At 41.2% G+C, this 11,022-nt stretch overlaps 1 protein-coding gene across 4 annotated transcripts in view; it reads right to left on the bottom strand.

The window, feature by feature from the left end:
- Nt5c2 (5'-nucleotidase, cytosolic II) overlaps positions 1-11,022 on the bottom strand; it is a 128,517-nt gene that overhangs the window by 98,316 nt on the left and 19,179 nt on the right. Inside the window, exon 2 of one of the 4 annotated variants that reach the window (XM_023715520.1) lies at positions 5,673-5,716. The exons of 1 other annotated variant lie outside the window; for it this stretch is intronic. The gene's annotated coding sequence lies outside the window, so the exon portion shown is untranslated. Of the gene's footprint in view, positions 1-670; positions 729-5,672; positions 5,717-8,553; positions 8,637-11,022 lie in introns of those variants that run through there. 2 more of the 4 variants (XM_023715519.1, XM_004631495.3) reach the window with 2 other exon arrangements.

Genomic DNA, 11,022 nt, shown 5'->3' on the forward strand with positions numbered 1-11,022 from the left:
TTAATTTTAAAAAACTATACTAAAGTTGTTAAATTTTACAGTGAAAACATCTGTGAAATTACAGAGAAGAAAAAAGAAATCTAAACTATTGTAATTTTGCATATCAATTTGAGAAGTTTAGAAGCTTAGCCAAATCAACTTAGCAATTCTACACCCTAGGATGTAGAGGACCTGCCCTAGGGCAGCTCACTGACTATATGGTAAAAAAGGAAAATGAGGAAGAGCCAGACTTGGACTTGCTTCTGTTCTTCAAAGAAGCTGAAGGAAGTGTTCCCATCTTCCCTTCAGCTTGAACATCATCTCCTGGCTTTTAATGGACTCCTCAGCTCTCTACTACAGACCCATTAACCCATCAGCCTCTTGATATGGACTTGCACAGGACACTGCAGTGAACGCCAGACTTGGGACACCCTCTGCACACTTCCTCATCCAATTCTGCCACTGACCACCATAAGCCAATTTTGTAATTTTTTATACATCTGTTTATCTTGTGTTGTATCTGTTTCTCTAGTAAAACACTGACTGATAAAGAGATTTTTGGTACCAGGATTGGAGAATGTAAAGATATTCCTTCTAAAGTAAAAGATAAGTTGTTACATAAGGTATCCCCTACAACCAAAAAAGAGGCACAACATCTAGTGGGCATATTTGGATTTTGGAGGTAATGTACTCAGGTGTCTTACTCTGAGCACATTTACTGAATGACTTGGAAAGTTGCCAGTTTTGAGTGGGCCCAGGAGAAGAAAGGCTCTGCAACAAGTCCAGGCTGCTGCTATGCAGGCTTATCTCCCACTGGTACAACATGATCAAGCAGATCCAAAGGTATCTGAAGTATCAGTAGCAGGTAGAGGGCCAGGGATATATCTTGGCAATGTAAGCACCTGCCTGGCAAGTGCAAGGTCCTCAGTTTGATGCCCTGTACAAAAAAGGAAGGAAGGAAGGGTGGGTGAGTGGGCGGGCAGGCAGAGCCAGCGAGACAGATCAGCCGTTTAGTCTCTGGCAGGCCCCCATAGATAGTACAATGGGTCAACTGAATTTTGTGCTATAACTACGGAAAACTATTAGATTCCCTTATACTTTCTATTATCTACTCCAAGGAATGTGTTCTCACTCTCTGTTCAAGGCTGCTTAGTAATGAGTAACTGTCTCCTTCCCCTCCCTAATCTTGTTCCTGTAAGCATGGAGAACTTAAGAAATACCTTCTAAGAACAGTTAGATGTGCTTAACTCCTTATAACCTCTCTGTACAAAACTTCACGTGCACAGATGTGCAATAAATGGGAACTGAACTATGATCCCAGAAAAATATGATGAGTAATAGTCACTCTGTCCCTGAAGGTGCTGTTCTGTGTCAGATGATGAATTTGTCTTACCAAACAGGATGTGGTTTTTTGTTTTAAAAGCCCCAGCACTCAGGAGGCTGAGGCTGAGGCTGAGGCAGGAGGACCTCTGAAAGTTCAAGACCAGCCGGGGCTACAAAGTGAGCTCAGTCAAGGCCAGCCAGTACTGCACAGTGAGACACTGTCTCAAAAAGACTAAATAAATAAATGTTTATATATAAACAGCAGCCAGACTTACTTTCATGACAATTCTGCATTAAAACAGAATGTCATGGTGCCAAAATGAAATTCTGGCAAAGGCTCTTTTTCATCTGGTTTGTATTTTGGGGCAATCCTCCAGGCAATCCCCGTGCCTCAGCTTCCTGAGTGCTGGGAATGGGCAGGCATGAGTGACCATACCTGCTTTCACATGTTACTTTTGTGATTAGAAGGAGCAAAGATTACAAAAAATACTTTAAAACCTATAGTTTAAACCAGGCACATGCCTATAATCCCACCCTCAGGAGGATGAGGCTGAGACAAGATTGCAATGAGTTCTCAGCAAGACCCTGTCTCAAACAAAACAATAGAACACCCCATAGTTTATGGTCTGATATAAAACTTAAAAGTTTCAAATTTTTTATTTCAAATGTAAAATTTTAAGACTTTAATGAGGAGGTAAATAATGAATGCCTTTACTTACTATAATCATGACCTGGTTATCTATATTGACATTATTCGACTGAAATGTAAATATTTGATTCAAACTGCTATATGCTGCTTTTGATAGGTCTATATAACATTTTTAAAGTTCTCCCCTTTTTTCCACGTGAATTACTGAAATAGAATTTAAAACGGTACAACCTTTGCCAGAAATATGTACTACTACTACTAAAAAAAAAAACAAAACAAAGGACAGGAGAATCATTGCAAGTTCAAGCTCAGCCTTGGCTACAAAATGAACAAGGCAGCCTGAATTGCATAGTGAGACTCTGTCACCAAGGGACCAAAAAAAAAAAGCAACACATAGAAATAAATATACATATATAATATTTTAAAATGAAGGAATGTCATTTTTTTCAGAAGATCCCTAAAACTTGTGCTGTAAATGTGTTAAATATTTCATTACCTCTCACATTTTAAATAGTTCATATCAAAGAGTTATTGTCCACTTTTATTGTTATTTTCAGAGTTCTTTATGTTATTTGCCCCAAACTGCACTGCTCACTCATTCAAAGGCCCATACGCACAATCCACACTCAAGTGATGACTCATAAATTCTAATTAATAAAACCACACCTACTACTAGTATGTATCACTCACTCATTTATCCTGCTTTATTTTCCTGTTTGCATGGAACACCACTACCCATACTTCAACAGTGTGCATTCACACTTTTCTCTCTCTAAAACAGCTCCAGAAGTGAGTTTTGTCACTCATCCCAAGCATATTGTAGACTTAATTCATATAGACAAATAAACCACTGCTCTTCTACATTTTGAGCTCTTTGTTGCTCAGAAGCAACACTGTGTATAAGAATATGGCACCAGGTTCTTTCAATGCTCTTAAGAAGTCTCTGAAACCTCACTCTTGGTTCACAAAGCCTTCATTAATGTAATAATATTTTGCTAACCTTGCAACATCAGGCCTTGAAACAAAAGGTTCCTTGTTCTCTGATGGAAAATAACAAAGCTTCCCAAGTGAAAACTGCAGTACCTGTTGACTAGACAAGCTGTTAGTTCTTTTCAAGCAACAAAAGGCTCTTTATCTACAGTCTGAAACTGTGACTAAAAAATACAAGTTTATTTCATCTGTTCCTAAAGTCTTGAAAATTGCAAAAAAACAACTAGAGTTCTTCTAAACACTCTATTGCCACTACTCCTAGAGTTCATCTGAAATATCACACAGAATGCTGTATTTGTTCTGCATCAGCACATCAGGGTTGCTCCTGAATGTTCTAAGAAATTACTCTGAGAAAGGAAGAAAGGCTTTATGTTTGCCCAGAGGTACTTTCTGTTGTCCTTCCATGCTTGCTTCCCCAAACACATGCAGCAGCTGGCTACAACAGATGCCCCACAGTGGCTCCAGGAGATGCTCATTTGCGCTGCAGCAAGCTTGGCACATAGACCTATCCCATTTGACTACCCTGCAGCCTCTCCGCATGATTCCACCCTTCTGCACCCTCCTCCTCAACTAGATCCGAAAGGGGCCCCTCCCCTACTCACAACCAATCTGACAGTGCACATGCATGAGCTCACCTTTTTCCAAGAAGCAACCTGCTCACACACTTAGCAGACTGAGTCTATGTACTCTTCTCCCTTATACTGTAGCATAATTCCTAATAAAGCCTCTTTCTGGATGGCATATTCCTACGTATTCATATTTCTCTCTCAAGTAGTACATGCTGACCTGCATAGTAAGAGGTTAACATCAGAGGTCGATACTACCAAAAGCAGCCAGCAGTCTGAGCTGCTAACATCTAAGACAGCAGCAGAAAACAAGAGAGCAACTGAGCACTGCCAGGAGCCGTTCCTCAGGCCTGACAGGGTGCTGTCTCAGTGATGACAGCCACTAGCCCCAACAGTTCCTAGCCACTGTTTTGACTTAAACCTCATGGTTTATCAATACTAGAAGAGCTACATCTTGCCAATTCATGACTTTGAGATGAACCTGATAGGTTCTGGCCCTAGTACGAATTGCTAAAACCATCATGGTGGTCATCTAATATGGCTGAAGCCCTTAAAACAAAGCCCATCTTCCCCAAGACCACCTCCCCATTCTTCTCCAACTCAGCTCAGGGTACAGTTTCCTTCCATCTTCCCGCCGCCTCAGGGAAGCCCCCCAGTCAGCTCCCTCAGGTACAGCCAACATGCCCTTCAAACCCCTCGCCAGGCAAAAGGCCATAAAAGGCTCGGCCTCCCTTTGTCTAGTTGGGAGAGAGAATTCCTCATCCTTCCCCACATTCTCTCCTGTATCCTCAAAGAAAATCAAGCCCCCTCCCTTTTTCCTTCTGCCTGTTTCTCTGCTGCGCCGATCACCTGAAAAACACCTATCAGAACCCTTAGTTGATTTCTATTACCTTGGCTAGTCGGTAACATGCCCCATACCATGTTTTTTAAATAAAAGACACCCCTTTTTAAATAAAAGACAAATTATAAAAAGTGGGGGAGGGCCAAGGAGATAGCTAAGCAGCGAAAGTGGCTGCCTGGCAAACACTGAGTTCAATCTCTGGTACCAAAAAAAAAAAAAAAAGGAGGGTGGGGGGTAGCAGACAGCTACTCTGGATTAGTAGGAAGTATCTGAAAGGAAGATGCTCATGGATTTCATGTCCACCGCTCCTTTTATTTTTTATTTATTTTTTTTTAATTTTATTTATTTATATGTGTGTGTGTGTATGTGTATGTGGCCAGCTCAGCCCACCAAGGGGCAGGCTGGCTGGCATGTGGTGCTGGGAGATTGAACCGTGGTCCCTATGCTTTGCTGAGCTTGTTCTAAGTAGGTGCTTTAGACCACTGAGCCATCTCACCAGCCCCCACCGCTCCTTTTATTGAGATCCTTCTCCCTGTGGCTCCTGGAATCTGACTGGTTCCCTGGCTTGATTTTTTTTTTTTTTTAATTTTTATTTATTTATGTGTGTGTGTGTGGCCAGCTCAGGCCACCAGAGGGCACGGCTGGCTGGCATGTGGTGCTGGGGGATTGAACCGTGGTCCCTTTGCTTTGCTAGGCTTGTTCAAATAGGTGCTTTAGACCACTGAGCCATCTTACCAGCCCCTCCCTGGCTTGATTTTATCCTTAACCTTCTGGAAAGTAAGATTATCAGTTAAGAGAATAAGATTATTCCTACCTTAGGAAAAGGTGGTTTAGATTTAAGGATTATGTAAAGGGGAAATTGTGATTATTATAATAATCATGCTCTCTGGTAACCTCCAAGCCTGTCTTCTTAGCCTTTGTTTTGCTAATTGCTCAAATATAGCTGCAGGTCAGAAGCTGCTTTAGATAGATTTTCTGTTAACTTAATAGAGCTCAATGAGGCCTTCACCCTATATTTTCCCTACCTATAGGGCCTCTGTCCCTACAATGCCCCCCGCAACTATCCAAATGCTGTTGGGGAATTGGGCAATATTAATCTGGCTTCTTCAGGGTCTTCCCTTTTGGAGGACCCTGAAGAAGGTGGACAACAGTGATGGTCACACGCAGGACCAAGAAACACTCCATGTCTATTTTCCATCTCGCATGTGGCTAAGAATCCAAGCAAACCAGTGATAATGCCAGTCCTTCAATAACATACTTGCCCTTCACAAAAAAGCAAGAAGTATATGCGCGCACACACACAAATATTAAAAGATTGAATTACCTATATCTTTGAACTATTGAGTTCTTTCAAAAATCACTTTCTACATTCAGAACATATATAATTCTTCACAGCTTTAGAAATGATTCCTGAATATTCCTTAAAAAAAAAAAAACAGGTAGCAGCTAGATACAAGGGGGAAAGTAAACACTCCTCACGGGGCTAAGGCAGAGAGGCATTCCAAGCTCAGGGCCAGCCTCTGCCATTTACCAGGCACGATCTCAAAATAAAAAAATTTAAAAGAGCTAAGAATACAGCTCAATGGTAGAGCACCAGTGAGGTCCTGGGATCTATCCCCAGCACTGGAAGAAAAAAAAAAAAAAAAAAAAAAAAACAAAAAAACAAAAACCAACCAGGATATGACAACTAGATTTAACTCATGATTCTAGATTAAATTCTGAACTGGGCTGGCCATGGTGGCTGGAAGGGACATGGTAGTGCACACCTGTAATCCCAGCACTGAGGAGGCAGACAGGGAGACTGCTGTAAACTGGAGGCCAGCACAGGCTACATAGTAAGTGCAAGACCTGGCTGAACTACACTGTGAGACCTTGTCTCAAAACAATTAGTTAATTAACTCTAAACTGGAAGCCACTCAAGATGGAAGAACTGCAAATTCCAGGCCAGCTTGGGCAATTTACAGAGACCTTGTCTCAAAACAAAAATAGAGCTTATGCACTGCCAGGGGTCTAAGGAATGTCAACTATTCAACATGGAGGCAGAGATCGATAAGCTGGAACTGATAGCTGGAATATGAAATCAAGTCTAATCATGATTCAGGAGAGAAAAATCCAGTAACACTCTTAAAGGAATTGTCAGCAATAAAGTCTCGATACCAAACTTTGCACGTTTTAAACCTGTTGCCATTGAACAGAAAGAGACAAGAGCTGCATTTATAACTACTTTGAATAAGACTATGACCATGATAGAAGAACTACAAAAGCAAACAGATGTGGAGACAGGGTCTTGCTATACACCTCAGGCCTGCTCTAAATTTATGGAATCCTCCTACCTCAGCTTCCTGAGTGCTAGGATTACAGATGAGAATGATCACACCTGAAAGCTACTACTTTTAAAATGAGCTGTTACCACTGACCGAAGAAGAAAAAACAGGAACAGAACAGTTAAAATCTCACATGCCACACTTATGAAGAAATGGAATTGCAAAAGAGAACTCTAATGAAGAAGAGATTAATTCCAGAGAAATATAAAAAAATGTTTTGGGCTGGCCAAATAGCTCAGCAGATTAAAGTGGCTGCAGAGGCCCAGGGATTCGATCCACAGGCCTGCTGTGCTGGCCCAGCCCCCAGGGCAGGCTGAGAAGGCAACTGAGACTGGGCTTGGTGGCGAGTGCCTGTAATCCCAGCTCTTGGGAGGCTGTAAACAGGAGAATGTAGACCCTGTAGACCCTTCCCTAAAATACAAGAAAAAAAAAAAGGGCAGAGGATGTAGCTCAGTGGCAGAGTACTTGCCTAGCACGTGCCAGGCCCTAAATTCAATACTCAGTGCCAGGAGAAACAAAGTTAACAGAATGACAGGGGTATAGCTCAGCAGTACAGTGTCTGCCTAACATGCTGGATTCAATCTCCAGCACAGCAAAAAGAGAAAGATTTAAAAGCTGAATAACAAATCAAGATAGATAGACATAATGTATAAAGTACATTAAAATATATATTAAGTAAATGCGTGTACTTTCACGGACAGATATAAAAGCATAAAAATATAACTGGAATAATTATCTAATTGATGACAGTAGAAGGGAAGTGCTAGACAAGATGAAGAGAAATACGACAGGATTCATACTAGCTTTAACTATATCTTTAATGTTTACAAGACAGCACACAATTAAAAAATATTTTTTAAATGTAAATATGATGATCCTAACTTAAGACCTGATAAAGGAGTTTAGTGGTACATATACTAAATCATCATAATTTTTTCTGTATGTTTGGAATATTTCATATTTTAAAACATTGAACCCATTAAATAAAATCAATGAGCTTTTTAAAATCTATATACCATTGATGGGTATAATGGTGTGCACCCCTGTAATCCCAGTATTGAGAGGCTGAGACAGGAAAACTGCAGTTCAAGGATAGCCTGAACTACACTGTGAGACTTTGTTCCCAAAAAACCCAAAAATAAGATAATAACAAAGAAGAAAAATATACATGACACTAGGAAAAAAATATTTTTATTTAAAAAATAAAAAATTTTAAAAAGAAAAAAGTATAGTCCACTGGACATTTTTAACAGGAACATGTCACCCAACGACTTTTTTTTTTTTTTTTTTTTTTTTTGGTGGAACTAGGGATTGAACTCAGGCCCTTGCGCTTGCCAGGGAAGCACTTATTCCACTGAGTCGTCTCCCCGGCCCCAACAGGTTGACTTTTTTTTAAAGACATTAAATTTCAGGTACCAAATATCAGTCTTCTTTTTCTAAGCAGATCTGCCAAGGAAGTTCTTTGTCTCACTCTCTATAACACTTCCCACAGAAGGTAAGAACAAAGAGTTCACCATTCTCCAAGTCAATTTAATCTTTGTCATTCTACAGTCATTATAAAATGGGGTATTTTTCATGATTTGATGGCAGTTTTGTTATTTATTGGTGTGTAGCTAAGATTTTCCCATAGCTATTACAAACTGTGATAACCAGCTATTACAAGAGGTGATCAAATTAATCAGTTAAAGAAATGATACGAGATTTACTCGGTCAGTCAAGTGGGCAGGTGTGATGGCACACACTTGTGATTCCAGCACTTGAGAGGCTGAGGCAAGAGAATGCAGCCAGTTGAAGGTTAAGCTGGGCTAGTTCAAGGCTAGCCTAAACTACATAACGGGACCCTGGCTCAATAAACCAAAAAATAAAAAATAGGAGACTTACTGGGTCAAGTGACAAGAACTTTAGCACTTCATGACAATTTGCTACTAAGTTCCTTCAGTCAAGTAACTTCTTCAGGTCTAAACCTAGAAAAACGAAGCCAAGGAGAAAATAACTCAGTAGTTCTTATTTCATACATTCTGTTCTATCTACAAGGATCCAAGTTGACTATCTCATAAACAGCTTACCAGGGCTCCTCCCCTTTCCAGCTATCTCTCACACTACTGTTCCACCAAACTCCATTTTAGTATGAGCATTTATCTACCACACCCTCTGTATATCATCTTAGCTTTTTCTCCCTACCTCCAACTGTCACCTATTTTCCCTGATTCTACCAATCTACAATCTTGCCACTTAAAAGCAAAAATAGTAATATCTGACATTTATAGTATGTCAATGGAATTGTTCTATTTAATCTACACAATCCTGTGAAATATGTTCTATTTTCGCCCTTTTCAATGGGAGAAAGAGTGAGAGTCTCCAAGATAAAGTTCTCCAAGACCGCATGGATGGTAAGTAGTAAGCCAGGTCTCAAATCCAGACTACGAAACGCCAACCCTGCAACATGCAATGCTCTCTCCTGGCTGAAACTACTGACTGTCCTGAATGCTTGCTTCACAGCACATATGCTTTCTAATATTTACCATTTTGTGCTAGTGGATAATTGTCTTAAAAGTTCAACATACCACATTCATCCCACAAAAATGTACTGAAAGCCAGTGTGCCAGGCACTACTGACTTTTGTTCATAAAGACATATTATGAAGAATCTACAAATGAAAATTCCTGGAACTCTCACACACACGACAGCTCAGACTCTTAAGTCCAAAATTCAAAGTAATATGTACACAGCAATTATTACTAAATTAACTCTCATCTTTACATAAAAACTTTAAAGAAATATGATGTATAAGGTAAAATAATTTTTTGACTAATTAAACTTTTTGATAAAAAGGTGGAACAATAAAAGGACTTTCCAAAAGTACGTTTCCTATTTTTTTTCTCCATAAAACAGTAGAAACAGGCTAGAGTCTGTTGATGATTGATGAAGACTGGATGTCTTATAGTAAGGCTGTAAGTACTGTAAATACATACATTTATATACATATATATATATATTTTTTTTTTTAGTCTTTTTGAGACAGAGTCTCCCTATGCAGTTCAGGCTGGCCTTGAGCTCACTTTGTAGCCCAGACTGGTCTTGAACTCACAACTATGTTCGGCCATTACATATATATAAATCTTAGGTTCTGGAACCTTATAGCTGATTGTAAATAGTCATGCAATGGTATAAGATTTCAGAACGCAATGGAAACTTGGAAAAATATCTGAGCTCTCACCACCCTTCCCCACCCCCATATTAGGTCCATAATCCAAGGCCTTTACACTGAGTACATGCCTAGTATTTTTACTCTAATCAACAGCCTGCGCAAATCGCTAAATAGCTCAGGCTGGGATCAACTTCTGATCTTACTGCCTCAGCCTCCAAAAGTGGTAGGATTACAGGGTGCACACCTCTAGATCCACTTATTAGACAGAACAGTGGGTTACAAAGATCTAAAACCTAAATTCTGTGCTAATAAGCATAATGCCAAGATGTATCTATACGTGGTATCTATACAGCTGAAAGGTAGTGGCTTACATAACAGTGGAACTAGAGATAGTATGTGTGCTAGCATCAACCCAGCACTTTTGATTTTAATTAGTAACTGGTGGTGTCTTTTTTGTTGTTGGTTTTGTCTTGTTTTCATTTGGCTTGGGTTGTTTTGAAAGAGGGTCTCACTGTGTTAATTCAGGCTGGCCTTCACCTCACTACGTGGCTCAGGCTGTCAGTGATCCTCCAGCCTCAGTCCTTCTCCTTCCTTGGGTTTGAACTCAGACCCTTGCGCTTGCCAGGGAAGTGCTTATTCTACTGAGCCATCTCCTGGGCCCCTGCCTCAGGCCTTGAAAGTGGTGAAATTGCAGCATGCCACCATATCTGGCCTGCTTCTGTCTTTTTGAACTTAACCTTTTCATCTGGATAAACTCTAACCACTGTTGAAAGACCTGAAAACCTTCACTACACTCACTAACACGAAGCCACGGCAAACTGTCTCACTATTCTCCCCTTCACACCACTGTCAGTAGTTTGCAAAGACGTTGTGGAACAGGGCGGAATCCGCCGGAGGCCCGCAGCTCGCGGCACCGCGCAGGCTTGTAATGGAGACGGATCATTTCTGAACGCTGTGCTTCGAACACCGCACACACACCCGCCGGGAAGGTGAAGGCGGGACAACCGCTCAGACGCCAAGCTCACTCACCACTTTCAGCCCCAAACAGACCCTCACGGCGAGGCCCTCCTCCCGCCCAGCGCGCCCCCCGCCCCCGCAGGCTGCGCCCCCGGGCCCCGCAGAAGCAGGGCACAGCCCGACCCGGGCGGCAGGTCGCCGGGCGCTTTCCAGGAAGTGCTGCAGCCCGCGACGGGCGTGCGGCC

The sequence above is a fragment of the Octodon degus genome, unplaced genomic scaffold (assembly GCF_000260255.1).
Source record: "Octodon degus isolate 3935 unplaced genomic scaffold, OctDeg1.0 scaffold00042, whole genome shotgun sequence".
Lineage (NCBI taxonomy): Eukaryota > Metazoa > Chordata > Mammalia > Rodentia > Octodontidae > Octodon > Octodon degus.